This window comes from Arachis hypogaea, chromosome 3 (genome assembly GCF_003086295.3).
Source record: "Arachis hypogaea cultivar Tifrunner chromosome 3, arahy.Tifrunner.gnm2.J5K5, whole genome shotgun sequence".
Classification (NCBI taxonomy): Eukaryota; Viridiplantae; Streptophyta; class Magnoliopsida; order Fabales; family Fabaceae; genus Arachis; species Arachis hypogaea.
The window spans coordinates 62,870,252-62,879,327 of NC_092038.1; the positions used below are offsets into that span (position 1 = coordinate 62,870,252).

Genomic DNA, 9,076 nt, shown 5'->3' on the forward strand with positions numbered 1-9,076 from the left:
TAAGAAGGATTGGATGAAGACTGTAGGAAAGCAGAGAGACGGAAGGGAAGGCATCTTCATACGCTTATCTGAAGTTCCTACCAATGAATTACATAAGTATCACTATCTTTATCTTTTATGTTATTTTCGTTCATCACCATATACATTTGAGTTTGCCTGACTAAGATTTACAAGATGACCATAGCTTGCTTCAATACTAACAATCTCCGTGGGATCGACCCTTACTCACGTAAGGTTTATTACTTGGACGACCCAGTGCACTTGCTGGTTAGTTGTGCGAAGTTGTGTAATGCCATGGTATTGAGCTACCAAGTTTTTGGGGTTCATGACCGGGGATTATGAGAGTTGTGAAAAAGTATTGTTCACAATTTCGCGCACCAAGTTTTTGGCGCCGTTGCCGGGGATTGTTCAAGTTTTGAGCAAGCTTTTGGTAACATCAGTGCCAAGATCTGGCAACAACATCAAGTTTTTGGTGTTATTGCCCGGGATTGTTTAGGCTGGACAACTGACGGTTCATCTTGTTGCTTAGATTAGGTATTTTTTTTCAGAGCTCTTAAGAATGAATTCTAGTGTTTCAAGGTGATGTTCTTATCATCACCAAAGCTGATTGATCTTCATCAATTTAGCTCTTGAATGCAATGTCCTGCTGAAGCTTGGCCGGCCATGTCTAATTTCTTTAGACTAAAGCTTTAGACTAACATTGCATGATTCCTGGAATTCTCATTAAGAATTTTGATACCTTTATTTTCTTTTTCTACATAATTTTCGAAAAATCCAAAAAAAAAAATTATAAAATCATAAAATCCAAAAATATTTCTTTTTTGAGTCTATAAGTCTCATCTTAAGTTTAGTGTCAATTGCATGTTTCTGTTCTTATTGCATTCATGCATGTGTCCTCATTGATCTTCAAGTTGTTCTTGATGATTTCCTTGTTCTGATCTTTGAATTCTATTGACTTGAGTGTTTTGTGTGTCTCATATGCATTTTCGTTTTGTTAGTGTCAGTAGTATACAAACTGCTAAGTTTGGTGTCTTGCATGCATTGTCATTTGATTCTTGTTGCATTTTGGTTTGTCCTTATTATTAAAAATCCAAAAATATTTTTAATTTGTGTCTTTTCAAGTCAATAATACAGAGAATTGAAGATTCAGAACATACAGCAGAGGAATTGCACAGAAAAAGCTGGGCGTTCAAAACGCCCAGTGAAGAAGGACAGACTGGCGTTTAAACGCCAGCCAGGGTACCTGGTTGGGCGTTTAACGCCCAAAAGGGTAGCATTTTGGGCGTTAAACGCCAGAATGGATACCATTCTGGGCGTTTAACGCCAGGATGGCACAAGGGGGAAGATTTTGTTTTCAAAATCAATTTTTTTTTAAGTTTTCAACATCTTTTCAAAATCAAATCTTTTTCAAATCAATTTTCCAATCAAACCTTTTTCAAAATTAACTTCTTTCCTTTTTTTTAGGATACTTACTATCAATTAATGATTTGATTCAACATTTCAAGTATGTTACCTTTTCTGTTGAGAGAGGTTTAATGATTGAATCATATCTTTTCTTGTTAGTCAAGTTTTTAATTTTCAAATCAAATCTTTTTAAAATGTTTTTCAAATCATATCTTCTCAATCACATTTTTTTTAAACTAATCATATCTTCTTAACCACATCTTTTTCAAAATAGTTTTCAATCAAATCTTTTTGATTTCTGAATTCAAAATCTTTTTCAAAAATCACTTGATTTCTTTTCCACTTTCATTTTCGAAAATTAAGTAATGTTTTTCAAAAATGCTTTCAAAATTTTCACTTAATTTTCGAAAATTACTTCCCTCCTTCTCACATCCTTCTATTTATGGACTAACACTATCCCTTAATGCAAAATTCGAACTCCATCTTCTTTGATAAGTTCGAATTTTCCACTTCTGTCTTCTACTCTTCTTTTCCTCTGACACTTCAAGGAATCTCTATACTGTGACATAGAGGATTCCACATTTTCTTGTTTCCTTCTCTTTCTTATGAGCAGGAGCAAAGACAAAGGCATTCTTGTTGAGGCTGATCCTGAACCTGAAAGGACCTTGAAGAGAAAGCTAAGAGAAGCCAAAGTACAACTCTCTTTAGAGCACCCGAACGAACTCTTCAAGGAAGAAGAACTCATGGCAGCCGAAAACAACAACAATGCCAACAATGCAAGGAAGATGCTTGGTGACTTTACTGCACCTACTCCCGATTTCTATGGGAGAAGCATCTCTATCCCTGCCATTGGAGCAAACAACTTTGAGCTTAAGCCTCAATTAGTTTCTCTAATGCAACAGAATTGCAAGTTCCATGGACTTCCACTGGAAGATCCTCATCAGTTTTTAGCTGAGTTCTTGCACATCTGTGACACAGTCAAGACTAATGGGGTTGACCCTGAGGTCTACAGACTGATGCTATTCCCTTTTGCTGTAAGAGACAGAGCTAGAACATGGTTGGACTCTCAACCTAAAGAAAGCCTGGACTCTTGGGAAAAGCTAGTCAATGCCTTCTTGGCAAAGTTCTTTCCACCTCAAAAATTGAGTAAGCTTAGAGTGGAAGTCCAAACCTTCAGACAGAAGGAAGGAGAATCCCTCTATGAAGCTTGGGAAAGATACAAACAATTGATCAGAAAGTGTCCCACTGATATGCTTTCTGAATGGAGCATCATAGGTATTTTCTATGATGGTCTCTCTGAACTGTCCAAGATGTCCTTGGATAGCTCTTCTGGAGGATCTCTTCATCTGAAGAAGACGCCTACTGAAGCTCAAGAACTGATTGAAATGGTTGCAAATAACCAATTCATGTACACTTCTGAAAGAAATCCTGTGAACAATGGGACTAATCAGAAGAAAGGAGTTCTTGAGATTGACACTCTGAATGCCATATTGGCTCAGAATAAAATATTGACTCAACAAGTCAATATGATTTCTCAAAGTCTGTCTGGGATGCAAAATGCACCAAGCAGTACTAAGGAAGCTTCATCTGAGGAAGAAGCTTATGATCCTGAGAACCCTTCAATAGAAGAGGTGAATTACATGGGAGAACCCTATGGAAACGCCTACAATCCTTCATGGAGGAATCATCCAAATCTTTCATGGAAGGATCAACAGAGACCCCAACAAGGTTTCAATAACAATAATGGTGGAAGAAACAGGTTTAGCAATAGCAAGCCTTTTCCATCATCTTCTCAGCAACAGACAGAGAGTTCTAAGCAGAATACCTCTGACTTAGCAACTATGGTCTCTGATCTAATCAAAACCACTCAAAGTTTCATGACTGAAACTAGGTCCTCCATCAGAAATCTGGAAGGACAAGTGGGTCAGCTGAGCAAGAAAATTACTGAACTCCCTCCAAGTACTCTTCCAAGCAATACAGAAGAAAATCCAAAAGGAGAGTGCAAAGCCATTAACATGGCCGAATTCTGGGAGGAAGAAGAGGCAGTGAACGCCACTGAGGAAGACCTCACTGGACGTCCACTGACCTCCAATGAGTTCCCCAATGAGGAACCTTGGGAATCTGAGGCTCAAACTGAGACCATAGAGATTCCATTGGACTTACTCCTGCCATTCATGAGCTCTGATGAGTATTCTTCCTCTGAAGAGGATGAGTATGTCACTGAAGAGCAAGTTGCTAAATACCTTGGAGCAATCATGAAGCTAAATGACAAGTTATTTGGAAATGAGACTTGGGAGGATGAATCCCCTTTGCTCACCAAAGAACTGAATGACTTGTCTAGGCAGAAACTACCTCAAAAGAGGCAAGATCCTGGGAAGTTTTCTATACCTTGTACCATAGGCACCATGACCTTCAAAAAGGCCTTGTGTGACTTAGGGTCAAGTGTAAACCTCATGCCCTTCTCTGTAATGGAGAAGTTAGGGATCTATGAGGTACAAGCTGCAAAAATCTCACTAGAGATGGCAGACAACTCAAGAAAACAAGCTTATGGACTTGTAGAGGATGTTTTGGTGAAGATTGAAGACCATTACATCCCTACTGATTTCATAGTCCTAGAGACTGGGAAATGCATGGATGAATCCATCATCCTTGGCAGACCCTTCCTAGCCACAGCAAAGGCTGTGATTGATGTTGATAGAGGAGAGTTGATCATTCAAGTGAATGAAGAATCCTTGGTGTTTAAGGCCCAAGGATATACCTCTGTCATCATGGAGAGGAAGCATGAAGGGCTTCTCTCAAAACAGAGCCAAACAAAGCCCCCACAATCAAACTCTAAGTTTGGTGTTGGGAGGCCACAACCAAACTCTAAGTTGGTGTTGAACCCCCACATTCTTTACTCTAAGTTTGGTGTTGGGAGGTTCCAACACGGTTCTGAGCATTTCTGAGGCTCCATGAGAGTCCTCTGTCAAGCTAATGACAATAAAGAAGCGCTTGTTGGGAGGCAACCCAATGTTTTATAATTAATTATTTTCTTTTGTTATTTTATCTTTTTTTGTAGGTTGATGATCATAAGAAGTCACAAAATCCATGAAAAAAGCAAAAACAGAATGAAAAATAGGAAGAAAAACAGCACACCCTGGAGGAAGAACTCACTGGCGTTTAAACGCCAGTGAGGCTAGCAGTTGGGCGTTTAACGCCCAGTCTGGCACCATTCTGGGCGTTTAACGCCAGAAAAGGGCACCAGACTGGCGTTAAACGCCAGGAAGGGGCAAGAACCTGGCGTTAAACGCCAGAAAGGGGCACCAGCCCGGCGTTTAACGCCAGAATTAGCTCAAAACGTGTTTTTGAGTGCCATTTGGTGCAGGGATGACTTTTCCTTGACACCTAAGGATCTGTGGACCCCACAGGATCCCCACCAACCCCACCACCCTCTCTCTTCTTCACCCATTCACCAATCACCTCAACACCCATATATAAACCCTTCTTCACCCCTTCATCTTCACACAACCTAAACACCACTTCTCCCCTTCTCTTTGGCCGAACACAAAGCCATTCCCTTCTTCCTCATTCCTTCTACTTCTACTCTCTTCTTTCTACTTTTGCTCGAGGACGAGCAAACCTTTTAAGTTTGGTGTGGTAAAAGCATTGCTTTTTGCTTTTCCATAACCATTTATGGCATCCAAAGCCGGTTCAACTGAGAAGGCATGACCTCAAGCCCATCACTAAGAAAAAAAAGATGGAGCAAACAAGAGACCCCCCTCATCATGAGATCCCTGAGATACCTCAAGGGATGCACTTTCCTCCACAAGACTATTGGGAGCAACTAAACACCTCCCTAGGAGAATTGAGTTCCAACATGGGACAACTAAGGGTGGAGCATCAAGAACACTCCATCATCCTTTCAGTGAGATTAAGAGAAGATCAAAGAATCATGAGGGAGGAGCAACAAAGACAAGGAAGAGACATTGAGGAGCTCAAGCACTCCATAGGATCTTCAAGAGCAAGAAAGAGCCGCCATCACTAAGGTGGACCCGATCCTTGATTTCCTTGCTATTTATTCTTCTGTTTTTCGAATTTTATGCTTATGTTTATCCATGTTTGTGTCTTGTGATCATTAGTGTCTTAGTGTCTATGCCAAAAAGTTATATGAATCCATCACCTTTCTTAAATGAAAACTGTTTTTATCACAAAAGAACAAGAAGTACAGGATTTCGAATTCATCTTTAAAACTAGCTTAATTAGTTTGATGTGGTGGCAATACTTTTGTTTTCTGAATGTATGCTTAAACAGTGCATATGTCTTTTGAATTTGTGGTTCATGAATGTTAAAATTGTTGGCTCTTGAAAGAATGATGAAAAAGGAGACATGTTACTGAGGATCTGAAAAATCATAAAAATGATTCTTGAAGCAAGAAAAAGCAGTGAATACAAAAAAAAAAAAAGAGAAGAGAAAAGGAGAAAAACGAAAAAAAAGGGGAGAAAAAGAAAAAGAAAGAAATAAAGTTGTGATCCAAGGCAATAAGAGTGTGCTTAAGAACCCTGGACACCTCTAATTGGGGACTTTAGCAAAGCCGAGTCACAATCTGAAAAGGTTCACCCAATTATGTGTCTGTGGCATGTATGTATCCGGTGGTAATACTGGAAGACAGAGTGCTTTGGGCCACGGCCAAGACTCATAAAGTAGCTGTGTTCAAGAATCATCATACTTAACTAGGAGAATCAATAACACTATCTGGATTCTGAGTTCCTAAAGAAGCCAATCATTCTGAATTTCAAAGAATAGAGTGAGATGCCAAAACTGTTCGGAGGTAAAAAGCTACTAGTCCCGCTCATCTAATTTGGAGCTTAGTTTCATTGATAATTTGGAGTCTATAGTATATTCTCTTCTTTTTATCCTATTTGATTTTCAGTTGCTTGGGGACAAGCAACAATTTAAGTTTGGTGTTGTGATGAGCGGATAATTTGTATACTTTTTGGCATTGTTTTTAGTATGTTTTCAGTAGGATTTAGTTAGTTTTTAGTATATTTTTATTAGTTTTTAGTTAAAATTCACTTTTCTGGACTTTACTATGAGTTTGTGTGTTTTTCTGTGATTTCAGGTATTTTCTGGCTGAAATTGAGGGACCTGAGCAAAAATCTGATTCAGAGACTGAAAAGGACTGCAGATGCTGTTGGATTCTGACCTCCCTGCATTCGAAGTGGATTTTCTGGAGCTACAGAAGCCCAATTGGCGCGCTCTCAACGGCGTTGGAAAGTAGACATCCTGGGCTTTCCAGCAATATATGATAGTCCATACTTTGCCCAAGATTTGATGGCCCAAACCGGCGTTCAAAGTCACCCTCAGAATTCCCAGCGTTAAACGCCGGAACTGGCACCTAATTGGGAGTTAAACGCCCAAACTGGCATAAAAGCTGGAGTTAAACGCCAAGAAGAGTCTCTACACGAAAAATGCTTCATTGCTCAGCCCAAGCACACACCAAGTGGGCCCGGAAGTGGATTTTTATGTCATTTACTCATCTTTGTACACCTTAGGTTACTAGTTTTCTATAAGTAGGACCTTTTACTATGGTCTTTTGATCTTTATATCTTTTGATCACTTTAGATCTCTAGATCATCTTTGGACATTTGAGTTCTTAGATCATTGGGAGGCTGGCCATTCGGCCATGCCTAGACCTTATGCTTATGTATTTTCAACGGTGGAGTTTCTACACACCATAGATTAAGGTGTGGAGCTCTGCTGTACCTCGAGTATTAATGCAATTACTATTGTTCTTCCATTCAATTCCGCTTGTTCTTTATCCAAGATATCACTTGTTCTTCAACTTGATGAAGGTGATGATTGACGCCCATCACCATTCTCACTCATGAACAAAGTGACTGACAACCACTCTTGTTCTACTAGCATTCGAGGCTCTAGTGAATATCTCTTGGATTCCTGATTGCACGATGCATGGTTGATCGCCTGACAACCGAGTGCTCGCCTGACAAACGAGCCAGCCATTCCGTGAGATCAGAGTCTTCGTGGTATAGGCAAGAACTGATGGCGGCATTCAAGAGAAACCGGAAGGTCTAACCTTGTCTGTGGTATTCTGAGTAGGATTCAATGACTGAATGACTGTGACGTGCTTCAAACCTGTAACTTACTGGGCGTTAGTGACAGACGCAAAAGAATCACTGGATTCTATTCCAGTAGGGGAGGGAACCACACCGGTGATTGGCAGCACTGTGACAGAGTGTGTGCATTAGCTTTCACTGCGAGGATGGGAGGTAGCTGCTGACAACAGTGAGACCCTACACGAGCTTGCCATGGAAAGGAGTAAGAAGGATTGGATGAAGACTGTAGGAAAGCAGAGAGACGGAAGGGAAGGCATCTTCATACGCTTATCTGAAGTTCCTACCAATGAATTACATAAGTATCACTATCTTTATCTTTTATGTTATTTTCGTTCATCACCATATACATTTGAGTTTGCCTGACTAAGATTTACAAGATGACCATAGCTTGCTTCAATACTAACAATCTCCGTGGGATCGACCCTTACTCACGTAAGGTTTATTACTTGGACGACCCAGTGCACTTGCTGGTTAGTTGTGCGAAGTTGTGTAATGCCATGGTATTGAGCTACCAAGTTTTTGGGGTTCATGACCGGGGATTATGAGAGTTGTGAAAAAGTATTGTTCACAATTTCGCGCACTAGTATGTTTCAAAGTGTCTCACTTGCCAGAAGATTAAGGTGAAACATCAAAAACCACCTAGAACCCTGCAACCATTGGAGATACCGCAATGGAAATAGGAAGAGATTACGATGGATTTTGTTACTGGGTTACCAAGAACCTCTGTCGGGCATGATGCAATTTGGGTAATTGTAGATCGATTGACAAAATCAGCGCATTTTCTACCAATTCAAATTGGTCACAGCTTGGAGAAACTCGCCCGGTTATACATTCAGGAGATAATACGATTGCATGGAATACCTTCATCAATTGTGTCAGACAGAGATCCAAGGTTTACTTCTAGATTTTGGGGAGCTCTACAGAAAGCTTTTGGGACGAAGTTTCACTTAAGTACAGCATATCACCCACAGACTGATGGACAGATAGAACGAACAATTCGTACCTTGGAAGATATGTTGAGATCTTGCGTGATGGACCAACAGGGTAACTGGGACAAATACTTGCCATTGATTGAGTTTGCCTACAACAACAGTTATCAACAGAGTATCGGAATGGCACCATATGAGGCCCTCTACGGAAGAAAGTGTCAATCACTATTATGCTGGTATGACAAAGAGGAAGGCAGGATTTTGGGGCCAGACTTGGTACAAGAAACTACCGAACGGATTAAGCACATTCGAGAGAAGATTTAAACTGCCCAAAGTCGACAAAAGAGCTATGCAGATATTAGACGTAGGCCCTTAGAATTTAACAAAAGTGACCATATTTTCTTAAGAGTGACACCTACGACTGCAATAGGTAGAGCTCTTAAGACTAAGAAATTGAATCCACGATACTTAGGTCCTTTTCAAATTCTTAAAAGAGTCAGTCCAGTAGCATACCAAGTAGCTCTCCTTCCTTATTTGTCAAACCTTCATGATGTTTTTCATGTTTCACAACTCAAAAAGTATAATCCCGACGAAAGCCACGTTTTACAACCAGAGACAGTACAGCTGCGA

At 40.2% G+C, this 9,076-nt stretch overlaps 1 non-coding gene across 1 annotated transcript; it reads right to left on the reverse strand.

Moving 5' to 3' along the window:
* Positions 1-2,552: 2,552 nt before the first annotated feature.
* On the reverse strand, positions 2,553-2,660 carry LOC112793462 (small nucleolar RNA R71). The gene has a single exon (XR_003198151.1). It is a non-coding gene; the product is annotated as a small nucleolar RNA R71 (small nucleolar RNA).
* Positions 2,661-9,076: the final 6,416 nt, after the last annotated feature.